The 14,157-nt window shown below is 36.4% G+C and overlaps 1 protein-coding gene across 1 annotated transcript in view; it reads right to left on the bottom strand.

Annotated features, from left to right (window-relative positions):
• LOC139116986 (alpha-1,3-mannosyl-glycoprotein 2-beta-N-acetylglucosaminyltransferase-like) overlaps positions 1-13,957 on the bottom strand; it is a 67,968-nt gene extending 54,011 nt beyond the window's left edge. Inside the window, exon 1 of the mRNA XM_070679771.1 lies at positions 13,816-13,957. The gene's annotated coding sequence lies outside the window, so the exon portion shown is untranslated. The remainder of the gene's footprint in view (positions 1-13,815) is intronic.
• Between the last annotated feature and the right edge of the window lie 200 nt (positions 13,958-14,157).

The raw sequence follows: 14,157 nt of genomic DNA, 5'->3' as shown, positions 1-14,157 counted from the left end.
TATATTGTGCTTCACCAGTTTTAATGAACTTGACCTGATGGTGAAATATGAACTTGGAAAAGGGTTAACATTGTTCATTACACATGAGTTGTCGCATGGGCAAGACTAAATACTTTGTATTTCAGCGTACTTTTTTTCTGGAAAACAAATAATGAAAATGTAATCAAAAGTTACCATGACTGCACCTTAACTTTTACTTGCAAACTTACATTTATGTGAACAAGGTGTTGCCCTTTGGCAGTCTAGTATCCGTCCATCCATTTTTATACTAAACCAAGTAATTTTAGGGTTCACACAGACAGAGAGACACTAGACTGCCTTTTGGGACTGCAATTTTATTATTTTTCTTTTTTTGGCAAGAATTATATCTCTGCATCAAACACTGAGGTTATCTTCAAAAGATCAGCTGGGTAGACCATGGTACAGCTACCCACAAGGCTTTGCTTTCATTGGCCCTTGAAGTATGTATGTTAACCATCTGTTATTTAAACTTGTCTCTTAGGAGACGACTCAACTGACTCACAAATTTCGATGTTGCCATGGCGACAAGTAAGGGGAAGTACTAATCTGTCTTCACTGAACAATTGTAACCAGTATAACTGATAAAACACTTGGCAAATCTAAACCAATCCAGGAAGTGTTGTCATGGACTTATAAAGCTTGTTTTCCGGCATTGTAATGTGTTTTTGTATCCAAGCTATGAGACGTATGGTTGTGCATTTGCCTCTGTCAAATTCCAAATCCCTAGGTTAAATGAAATATGTGAGCTTACCAACCTGAAAATATTTCCATGGAAATGCCAACTTTTATGCAAATTGTGAAAAATTTATGCAAATGATATGCTAATTAGTTAACCATATTGTCTTACCAACTGTGGAGACTACTCTGCAGATTGATGTGAATTAGATCCAAAGCTCGTTGGACTGTGAGAAATCAGCAATCAGGAAATTCTGAGTGGTTGATCTGACAGTCAAAGCGAAATACAAAACCCAGGCTGCACTTCACGGCATCCTGCGTTGATGACAAGCTATGGAGTTTGATTAAATTAAGAATACATGAAGGCCGTCTAAGTCAATTACCATCAAGCATATTTGATTGCCTGTGCCTGATTATCAGAACTCCAAGGCAAAAATAGCTTTTCCACAGTTTCGACTGAGTACAATGCATATGAATTTCACTGGCAAGCCAAAAGACCAAACACTGATGAATAATGCGCCTCTGTAGAAGCAAGACTGATGAAACCACAGTGATAAGCTATAGACTGTATTTCCTGTTCTTTCTGGCTTTCTCACCCTCCGATGATTATCACATCCACTGCATACTTTGACTGCTGACAAGGGTGTTGACCTCATCCCCAAACAGTATTCCAAATTTTTGATGGCCAGATTGGTTATTGTATGGTCGAGTGAGAATTCTGTTTATGTATCATAATAGCTGGCAAATTACCCTCTTCATGACTGTTGATAGATCTGTAGCTGACGTAGGTCAACACAGTGATTAGACTTGAAATTTTCCAGTCACACTCATGCATTTCTGATGTTTTGCTACGGGTAAATAATCTGTGTCTTGAATTCTGACACAAGCTCTTTGAATACGACAACGTTCAATCTTGAAGATGTAATGTATCAATGCATGGCTCGTGCATGTCGCAGTGCCGTTCACCACTGGCGAATCACTCAAGGAGCATGTAATTACGAGAAAATATGCCAAATTCAGGGGTTTTTTTTAATTTAATTTCAAAATTTCTGTCGGTTAAACAAACTTTCATTGATTATGCTTTTGAAGCAGTGTTTATGCAAAGTACCAGTACACTAGTGTTTATAAATAACTTTAGCTGTGATATCGCAGTGGTGCTGTGGCATCTATCGATCACACTTGGGTCAAGGGTCATTGCCACAGAACCACTGTGAGTCACCCCATAGACTTTTTTGGTAGTTTATTACGACAGTGATTGGTGTCGCTGATTTAGCTCTCAAAATAATGAAATACATTCAATAAATTGACATGCCATAGTACTTTATCTGTGTACAAACATTGAACGAAATTGGTTCAGGGATAGTTGAGTTATGGTTCAAAAACATGAAAAATTCACGATAAAATGGCCGCCCTGCAGCCATATTGGATCATATCGCGAAATAAATTGACGTGCATATGTATCGCAAAGTACTTTATCATTGCACAGAGTTTGAAGAAAATCAGCTCAGCGGTGACAGAGAAACGGCTGCTGATGGACAGATGGATGGACAGACGGACAGACAGATAGACGGGACCCAAACTATAAGTCCCCGCCGGACTACGTCTGCAGGGACTAATAAACTTGTATCCAATTTATTACTGACTATCTATGATTCATCCTCTACTCCTGGTTACTACCTAGAAAATACGAACATGTATTTTCAAACATTTTCCCAGAAGCTGTTAACAGTTTCTGCTCGAATTTGAACTTTTGACCTTCAACCTATCCAGTGCGTTGTAAGTGAGAGCGGGCAAATGTCGCAGAAACCGTCGACAGCTCATGGGAAAATGGTTGAAAATACATGTTCTTATCATTGAGGTAGTTAGCAGGGTAGAGAATGAGTTTTAGATGGTCAATGATAAAGATTATACAAGTTTATTTATTCAAAGAATAATGTATTTCATTATTTTGCGAGCCAAATCAGTGACTCTGAGTGGTGTTGTAGTAAACTACCAAAAAGTTGATGGGGTGGCTTGCAGTGGTTCTGTGGCGATGACCCTTGACCCCAGCACTTTCCATAGATGCCACAGCACCACTGCATTATCACAGCTAGAATAACTTATGAAAAGGTATAGCAAAGAAACCAAAGCATGCAAATATATTCATCTGATTGAGGAAGATCTTGATAATTATGGGCTAGAACAGAAAGCAACTAAGGAGTTCAAATTTAATGGAATGTTATTATAAGATTTGCAAGCTGTGAATTATCCATGTAGCACAATTGGTACGTCAAAATAATGAAGAAAACACAAGGCACTTGTGAAACAACCCAGTTTCTTTATAACTGTATGAATACACTTCCTGCTATATTACCAGTACATACTGTATGGTATGGGAGCACATAAAATCAAGTGTAGGCTGCCTCAACTTGGTTTTGCAGTCCTTCTGAAAATTCACAAATGAACCATCTGCTTTATAATGAGATTAAGCATCCACTATCAGACTCTGACCTGAAAAAATATCTTATCTTCAATAATTGTTGATGGCCTAGAAGATGTGCAAACAATAAAGATGCATCAATCATGGCAGAATTACATTCTGCTTGGGTCAATGCGTTCAATGACACGTGAGTGATCTGTCACTGTATCTGCAATATACCTCACATAAAAGAAATTACAATGTATGCGATGTTCAGCACTTGTTCACGTCTGAATATTCCTCTGTATGCTCTTGCATGCATACCCTGTACAGCCATACTGGAAACAAAGTTACAACAAAACGTGAGATCGCAAGCGCCAAATCACAATCTATCATCTTTCATCGTTATCGACAACTCACCCCATTCTAACAATACTTCCATTTTTTTAATGGCACTTGTTGTGGGAAAGTAAGAGGAGAACATAAAAAGGTGACTTTTTCACAAACATTTGACATTTCACAGGTGTATTTCTATAGCTAAATTCACAGGTTGTGTGGAACATTGTCCCCAACCATTTCTCTATCTGATATTTTCTTGTTCAACTTCACAAATTGGCTTTCATGCTTTGAAAGTGAATCCTGTTTGATGTTTTAGTTGATGAAAGTTTAATGCAAAATGACAGACATGAATATCTGAAAATTTTTTCTTGGTTTTCATATATTCAAATTTTGGATTTCTCCTTTAAAGTGCCAGTAGGCCAACTTGGGAGAAGAAAATACTGTGAGAAGTTTTTTCACTACTACCCTACCTGTACACATGACATCAAGCTAAAAATTTTGTCTAAATGGATTACTGATTCAAAAATTTAAAGATTTCAATAAAAATATAAGCTTTAACATGTGGAAAGTAATTTAACAAATGTTCATCAAATTATTGCAAATTAATTTTGTTAAAAATAAGTCCTTTTTACTGCAATGCAAACAATGCACTTAATCCTTTTGTCATTTTTTGCTTTTCATTAATTTTCGTAAGTCATTTAGCAACCTTATCATTATTTTTAATTATGTTTCATCATTATAATTGGTCATTTAATAGTTTTTTCATAATTATATTCTGTGAAATCAAAAAATGTAATAAACTGAAACTACTAATCATCCAGTTATATACACACATTTTTCCTTGAATATTTTACAGTAACAAATGACAGTGAACGTGCCAAGGAGCTCGAAAAAGCAGCTGTCACTGCAATTACCACATTTGAAACTCCATCTCCCCCTTTAAACAATGGCTTAACCCAGTGAATGTACATGTTAACCCATATGCCTGGAAATGGGTTTTTAAAGGCTGTGAGCAACCTTGTTGATCAGTTCAGCTGTTGAATTATCGGATTCTTCCGATGGCCTTGCCAATAATTCCACTGCATTCAGATTCAGTGGACTGAACACAAGGCATATAATTGCTGAACAGTTGGGCGGGGGCCATGTTGGGATATCAAGATAGGAAATGACAGGCAGCTTAGTATGTATCCCATTGTCAACATTTTAATAGTGCCAAAGGCTATTTATGTCTTGGCCATTATTATGTCTGATTCACTTGTTAAACCTGGGAAGTTAAAAATTCTTGTTCTTTATCACGATTACAAAATGAAAATTATGAATTATTTTCCGGCAAGCCATGTAGCATCTGGTGTAATTTGTAGCAGCCAACAATGAGAATTTGTAGGGAGAGAGTTGAGAGTGGCACTGCTGTTTGCACAGGTTACGGACAAGGACTGACAAACATTTCAAACAGCCACCACACTTGACATAAAGGGTGACACAGTATTTGCAATCTGAGCCTATCTGTGATAAGTATCTGTCTTGTAGGTGAAAAGGGGGTGGGAGAAGTTGACGTGACTGGAAAGGGCTGACTTGAACAAATATTTTTATTGAGAAGGAAAGCTCTCAAAGTCTGCTTTTCTCAGTGCATTCAAAGAAACTCTGCCACTGCTGCTGATAATGTATATACCAAACAAGGGTGCTGGCTAAATCTATGCAAAAGCACAGAATATGCCATCTGGAACACAAGGACACCGGCACAAATTTTGTAGTATCAGTGGGATCAAATCATGTGACTACAGTCAATATTTGGCAAAAAAAAAGGTTTCATAACATTATCTTGACAGTCACAGGTATTTTTCCTACAATTTAAAGTCTGTTTGGAAAGTTATCAAGGCCATCATCACCTAAAGCACTGATACACACGATGGATGGCTCTCGGTGTGACCACATGCATTTATTTTATTGGTACACATAATCTACAGTACATCTGCTTTAAAATGCTACTCAATGCATGAAATACTGATGGCCTGATTTGGGTAAAAGTGAATAATTTGTTCAGATTTTAATGCTCGTGTGCAAGATATCAGACAAAAATAGACACTTTTTTGATTCATTCATAAATGTACATGAACATGTGATAGATAAAGGGACCAACGGTCATAAAAACTGACCCCTAAAAAATACAAATTTCTATATTTTCCTCTATAGCTGTACACCACAATTCAACCCCCATCCCTGAAACATTGAAATTTTCATGTTTGAAAAAGACTTTGTGGTTGACCCCTTACATCGTGCAAACCTTAATTATCGTGATCAATGGTCCGTAAATTATCAAATTCACTTGGCAAGTTTATTAGATCATACACGCGATAGATTAATAAGTTTCTCACGCTCAACTCACTTTCCTGAATGAACACTCAAGCTGTGGTCCCACAATTCATAAGCTGAGTATGGGATAACTAGGGTTTACAACATCCTGTAAAATGTGTATGTCTTCATCTAGCAAGTAGACTGTATTTAGTATTGTTTGAGAGAAAGGACGGTGGAGGGAGCATTTTTTCAATTTTATGAATGAAGACTTGAAAACATATAAGCCTGACCCTGCCACAGCACACACTTAATATACAAAGCAAGGGTTAATAGGTTCACAAAATGCTACAGAATGCATTTTCCTACAATAATACAAATTAGTTTCATCTGACATAATGTATGTTTGAAGAAAGGAAGATGAAGAATTAATTAGTATGAATAATTACCGATCTTTTACAATTATTAGAATTTCCAACTTGAACAATGGGAAATTTGAAAAAAGCCTCACAATATATCTTGTCATCAAAAGTATGAACTTGTGAAGAAAATTTCCCTCCCTCCTTCCCTTCCCCTCCGACAAAAGAATTTACTGCAAATGTGATTCTATGATACCCATGATTTCACGGTTGCAATTTCGACATGTGAAAAGCAATTTTCAGTCTAACCCCTAACATTTTGCACACACCAGTTCTTGCCACTATTGGCCTATAAATTATCACCTACATTTCGATTTTATTAGACCGTAAATGTGATAGATTAATAACTTTCTTGCGCAACTCAATTCCATCAGTGAACACACTTCAAAGCACAAGTTTGACACATCTTACTGCAAATGTGCCGTAACTGTAAGGTCAACATCCAATACAATGTGTGCATGTGTCTCCATGAATACATGGGGCTGGACTCTACTTAGCATGTTCTAAAGTAAGACAGAACAATGGAGAGGATTTCCACGCCTTTCATAATGTCACCAAATTTTTGAATCTGAATTATGGAAAACTTAAAATATCAAATTGAAAAACTTAATGGGTATTCAAAGTCCTGAAGAAAAGGTTTAAAATACATACAACTTTTGAAACTTTTCAAACAGATGCAAAACTTGAACTGCATTCAGATTTGTGATACTGATAAGATCAGACAGAAAAGAAATAGTTCAGCATTTAAATTTCATTGAATAAAGGGAGTAAATACAGGAATTAGAGTCTACAGGGACCATATGTTCAAGTCATTCAAAATTCAAATACTTATCAGCAGTTTTTGCGCATTTTTGGGGTCCAAAATACCATTTTCCAATAACATGTATCATTTTTACGACACATATTTTTATACATCATTTTACATATCATTTTTTTTCAACATCATAAACTAATCGTATGGGTAACAGTAGGTCTGTGCAACTATATTAAACCAGCTAGTGGGAAACATGCTCCTGTGGTGTTAAAGGTCATTAAATTTTTTACAGTTGCCCAAGTAGGGTAACAATAACATAGATTACAATGGCAGGCAGGATAGATAATAATATCAGTATGCTGTCCCTACATTTTTACAACGTACCAGCAACTTCTTGAAACTATGCCACATTGAAATTCCATACACAGATACCGTATGCAACCTAAAACTCCATTCACAGTTTCCCGTGCCCTATTCCCTACCAGTAGCTATGAATACACTTTTGGTAATGTATTCATGTTTTTGATCATGAGTAACTTTTTACAAACCTTTACCACTCAGCAATTGCATCCTTCAAGTTCCACCATCTTGCATATTGATTATTCTAAAAGCAAAGACTGGGTCCATCTATGTGGAAATGGGAGGCAGCATCGTAAAATTCACATTTCCTCCACAACAGGACTGTCGTCAAGCCATCAAATCCATCAAATTCACAATATTCATTTCCCGGATAGAAATTTAAATTCAGGATATTTACGAAATTTTTTAAAATTTTGGATGAATATTCACATATTTATAGATTTTTCTATTTAATAGTTATTTAATTATTTTTATATTTATTCATAAACTATTGATTTATTAGTCAGGTAACTTACAGTACAGGCACATTTTTACTTGAATTCAACAACATTATTTCTATCGTTAAAATATCTAGGATTGAAAGTATAAATTCCAGACTATTTATTTCTGTATCAATATATTCATCACTTTGTTCATCAAATTCATGACTTGTTTGATACTAACCATGATTCTACGCAAATAAATCAATGCAAATTTACACTTTTCGTGAAATTTGATTCATGCGTGGTTCATTCATGCATTCATTCATTCATTCATTCATTCATTGAAGATTCATTCAATATTTTGAAGCAAATTTGAAATTTACAGCTTCAAACTTCCACTCTGACTTTGGACATACCTACAACATTCACCTAAAGATGCTAATGAACAGGTAAACTCCATTTTCAACAGGTGCCCTACAAGTGTCTCAAGTTATCGCTGCAGCCACTCAGGGACTTGAAAAAAGCCGGAGGGTGCTGCATCTCTCAAATTCCATCAACTTGGTTTCCGACATGTCAGAGAGATCATCATGGTTGGTTTGCAACAATGTACTGGACTAAATTAAAACGTGCCCTCTGTCACAACAAAAGTGTCAAATAACAGGTGTAGCTGCACTTTAAGTATCTTAATCATACACCACCCAAGTTTCCAGTTTCACGTTTTTTGATTGATCAAATCTGCACTAATTTGCAACTCAAATTGAGATCACGACAGCAATTTATTAAAGTGTGATGAGAAAATGTGAGCACATATTCAGCTGTCACCGAATCCTAAAAATTATAGGATTCTGTTTCTGAATATGATCTTCATGAAAACCCCATTGGTTTATTCCAGTTATTAAATGTCAATCAATATTTGAACACATTAGAAATCACGACAGCAAAGGTAACACAGAACTGTACCCTTAACATCAAATTTCTATGTAGCTCTCCATAAGCCCTACATGCAATATTGTGAGTTTACAAATATTGTGAACCCGTCATAATTTGATTTCACCCCTCAAGGAATAGAAGATACACAAAGTGCATATGGTACTGGAGTGACCAACATATTCAAGTGAACATGCTTATTCAAAACTGTGAAAATATCAGACGAATAAAATATCAAACTTTCAAAAATACTGTCAGAGACAGCGCACATATTTTCTTAAATGAAGAGAAATGATATACAAAAATGTACAACCTGGCTCTTGGTTGGAGTGTATCTAGAACATTAACAGATGGTTGACTATCAATGATAAAACAATCCAGACGAGCTGTACACAATCATCAGTTGCCTACACAGTGAAAATTACCATGTAGATGACTGTACTGTGATGTCAGCCTTTGTAAATTCCCATGGACAGGGGTAGCTGGTGGCTCGAAACAAATGTTCTGGATGGTGCTTGCATGACAAAACACTAAATATAGATCATGGAGGGTATAGCTGTGCAAATATGTTCATATCAATGTGTTTATGGCAGCTCCTTTTGTGCTGCTTTGTTACCAGTGCCTCAGGTTACCATGGCTTTTTTTGCTGTTTCTAAAGCGGCAATCAATTCGAATGGCAGTGATGCACATTTGCCGGATAAATGGAATTTGCAATGCGAGCTGTTGGCTACTTTTCAGAGCAGTGATAGGTACAAAAACGTCGCCATCACCATCACTGATGATAAATTCTTCAGCAGTGATGCAGCGCTGTCCTAACATGTAACTTTTCACAATTGAGATGCGCCAAAACATTAATGGCTTATGTAATGCGTAAAGGGGAGACCAGAAAGCTGCAAAAATCCATAATGCAAACTGTTGGTTTTTGATGGACATTACAAAGGAGTGACGTATTAAAGATGTATTGTAAACTCCTCAGGTCAGTTATGACTCATTTTTTGCACTGTAACAGGATACACTGCATAGGTTAATGCTTTGATGCAGTGTCAATAAAGACATAACTATTGCAGACACAGACATAACTGTCACATGTGATTCACTGAACAACATTGTTTAAGGTGGAGCTGCATGTTGACAACACAGTTTTTTTCAAAGCAATATTTCTCATCAAAGATGACAAGGAAACCCCCTCATACTATATATTTTCAAAAAGCAGAGACTCTAAAGTTTAGTGTGGTAGCAGTAGTTTAATCAAAGGATGAAGTGGGTGTATGTTTGGGGTAAAAAACCTCAACTTTGGTATTAATGATAAAAATTAATTTAGGTCAAAAACTTGACGCTATTTTCTGAAATGTAATATTTCACTTGAAATAAGTGTATATGTAGGAAAAAAAGATTATTTTATTTTGCATTATCTATCCTCATTCTAAAATGACATGGGTTGAAAGATGGACACTCAAAAAAGTGATTAAAAACATAATTAGCAAAATTAAAATGCCTCTCATTCAAAATGTAAGAATTTTATTGCCAAGCAAAATACTCGTTTTGTAATATAGCATTTAAAGAACATAATTTGAAAATTTCAGAAAATTTGACCCAGCCAGAGTGGAATTAAATTCTTTGGAAATTTTGAAATCAAAAGGTGAAAGAAGCCAGGAAATCGGGTGATTTGTATACATTTGCACAAATTAACACTTCTTTATCACGCAACTTACAACTGCTTGACAAACAAAAAGGTGAACCCAACCAATATTTTAATCTTGGGTTAACAAATTAAGTACAATTGAATGAATATTTGCAAAAAAAGTGATTTTTGAGCAAAATACGCCATGTTGGGTGCAGCGCCCCCTTAAAATCAGATTTAGTATGATATGTATTTCCTATTAAATGGCACTACTTGTAAAACTTCATGCAGCCATCAAGCTAGACATTTGAGTTTACGCTAAGTGGTAACTTGCTCAAAAAATCAATGTTGACATTCAGCAACTTCATGAACCATTTTTTTCATTCACTGTGTTATACACTGTATTTATTATTACTCACGGTATTTACAATTCGCTGCATTAACCATGGAGACTTCACAAGAGTTTGTCCTCTTTTTCTCAAGGTGTTAAAATTCACACCTTGCAGATTGGATTTACTTGAAAGTACGCATGATACTCAATGAACTTAAAGGCACTGTTCACGTTCCCTGGGATCGCCTTTGTTCTAGTCTGTAAGCGGTTCTAGTCTGTAAGCGGATTATGGAAGTGTGAAAGCCTTTTGTTTTCCAATGAAAATATAATCTGGTGGGTAAATTTTCTGATGAGACAATCTGGTGCCAACACAGGCCTTTAAAGTATAAACCTAAACTTTCAAGAGTTTCAATTGATGTGGATGTGCCATCAATTCAGTGCAAATCACTAGACTTAATTGTATGTGTCCGTTTGAATATCAAAATTATCCTTGAAATTTCAAAGTGTCTTTAGCTGTGGATTTATAACGTTCAAGATGTCTTGTTCTTGTTGACAGCATAATACTCAACTTTGCGGGAAGAGGATAATCCTTTGTGCAATTATGATTGAGAGTGATTTGGTCATTATTCCCTCATGGGTGAGAGTTTCTTGAAGTCACCTGATCGAACAAGCCTATCAAATCAAAGATATTGCTCAATTACAGAGTGCGGTTTATGTGGGTCAGCAAGTCAACATGTGAAGGAGGAAGGTCAACTGGGCGGTGGCATGGAACCTTGGGGCACACTTTTCACAATACAGTGTCTGGGATTTCAAGCAATTGCAACAATTTTCCAATCCCAGTACCTGTATGAACCTGCTACCTGAGCATCATAAAATTCAGCCAAATTTATAGTAGAGATTTTAATTAATGAAGATTTCATGCAGTGACAGGAAACTTTGCTACGATTTTAGGTCACGTCAGAGGATTAATTCATAAAGAAATTCCATCTTTCTTGAATTGGTCACTCTGCTTTCAGTCCACAAATTTGTTGCTTCTCTATGATTTTTTCATTCCATTTTAATACAAAAAGATTCTCTCACGGTCCCTTCTCTTTATTCCGATGTGCAAAAATTGAACAGATCATTTCCTTGGTTGTCTTTACAACTGCAGTACAGAAACTTAATTTACTTCAACACAATCACATTCACTTCATCAAAGTCATACATTGACTTTTTCACATTCAGATTGACTTTATCACAGTCACATTGACTTCATCACACTTATATTAACTTCATCACAGTAATATTGACCCCATCACTGTCATATTGACACAGTCACATTGACTTTATCAGTCGCATGAACTCCATCAGCGTCACATTGACTTTATCAGCGTCACACTGACTTTATTAGTCAAATTACTTCATCACAGTCACATTGATTTCATCAGAGTCATACATTGACTTCTTCACATTCAGATTGACTTTATCAGTCACATTGACTTCATCACACTTACATTAACTTCATCACAGTAATATCGACCCCATCACTGTCATATTGACAGTCACATATACTTTATCAGTTCTCATGAACTTCATCAGTCATATTGACTTCAACAGCGTCACATTGACTTTATTAGTCAAATTACAAATCACAGTCACATTGACTTCTTCACATTCAGATTGACTTTATCACAGTCACATTGACTTCATCACACTTATATTAACTTCATCACACTTATATTAACTTCATCACAGTAATATCAACCCCATCACTGTCATATTGACCGTCACATTGACTTTATCTGTCTCATGAACTTCATCAGAGTCATATTGACTTCATCAGCGTCACATTGACTTTATTAGTCAAATTACTTCATCACAGTCATATTGACTTTATCACAGTCATATTAACTTCATCAAAGTCACACTGACTTTATCAGTCACATTAACTTCATCATAGTCATATTGACTTTATCACAGTAACATTGACTTCATCACAGTCATATTGACCACATCAGAGTCTTATGACAACATCACAGTCATGGTGACTTTATCACAGTCACACTGACATCCACACTCATATTAAAGACATCATGTTATGTTAGGATTATTTCAAAAAAATGTGTGTATGACTTTACTTTTTGTGACAAACAGATATTACCCACTCCGCCAGAGAATGTTAGTAGCTTTGGTTGGACTGCATGCAGGTGGACAGACTATGATGTTGAGTTTCTCATAGACGCATAATTGGATCATACATAGGATGGCGTTTCTCATGGAAGCACCATTGCATATTGGGATGGAGGAATCTGAATCAGAATATGAACCAGCAAAGTCTTTTACCGATTTGGCATTCTCTCAGGGAAGAGAAAGTGCTGGTGTTTTTGGCGGTATTTTTGGTTTTGTTTTGTTTTATGGGGGGTTTTGTTTTGGGGAGGGGCTACTTTTGTTTTTATGAAATGCACTGACACTTTTTGTTCAGATTCAAGTTCAGTTTTCAGTTGTCTGATTTTTTTAAAGACGGCTGAATAAAAAATATCTACTTTCCCTCAGCACCCTATCAAATTACTTCTCGGTTTGTAACTAAGTGGAAAGACTTATCTTGGAAATGGAAGTTTTCAATGAAATTTTCAAAACGTGACTGACCCTAACAAAAGTGTCCCGGTGTGTAATGTTTACACACAGTCCCTCCACAAGGGACTGTGTAATGTTTACAAGCAATGAAGTTGCTCGTCGCATGTGTTCCACTGATATTAAGGTTTTGTCATTTAGTATAGTGCCACAGTACGTGACTTACAAACAGTTTTGATGAGCCTAAAAAACACTGCTACACAATTAGCAGTCATTCACAATTCACTTATTTCAACACGCACTGGATGAACCTGCACCGCAAAATTTAAATATGTACTGAAGTTTCGGTCCGGACATGAAGTTAATGATTTTCGAATCAGCCTCGACAACTTCATAAACCAGTTGTTGATATAATTGGACGTTATGTTCGGGCCAATGGGTGTATTGTCAACATCTATAGAACCGTTCAAGGAGGCATCAAACCACAGTTGTGATAAACAGGGACCTTTTCAGACGCAAGCCAAGGGCAACGGTACGAACCGTGCTTCCGATACGCGATATTGAACTCGAGCTCGATTCAGTTGGCCGTGATAGTACGTACCTGTGTATGAACGAGGCCGATTTCTCTGCAGAGAAAGAAAATGTGTACGCTATAACAGACCAGTTTAGTGACAGTGTCAATTCTAAAATGTTCTCAAACTGTACTCACCACACAGACTTAAAGAACCATGGTTACTCGATCGTAAACGGTCTCCGATTGCTTACAAATCGCCACAAGACACGTTGACATAGGGGAGGAAAATAACCTTGCTCGCGACGTCCGATGTATAGGGGTCAAAGTGTATCACGCAAACTCATATTAAGCTTGTAATTTTAGAAGGATTTTCCGTGTTAGTCGCTAGCTGGCGCTCACCAAGACAAACGCAGAGGTACAGAGGTACTAGGTACCCGATGCTTCACGTTGAACTCCTTCGTAAAGCAGTAAACTTTTTTATATCACTTCAAGAATTTCGTAGCTTTGTTCATTTAGAGTTAAGTATTTATTTATTTA

Source organism: Ptychodera flava, chromosome 18 (genome assembly GCF_041260155.1).
Source record: "Ptychodera flava strain L36383 chromosome 18, AS_Pfla_20210202, whole genome shotgun sequence".
Taxonomy (NCBI): Eukaryota; Metazoa; Hemichordata; class Enteropneusta; family Ptychoderidae; genus Ptychodera; species Ptychodera flava.
The sequence above is the reverse complement of the archived record's forward strand: the minus strand, read 5'-3'. Positions and strand labels throughout refer to the sequence as shown.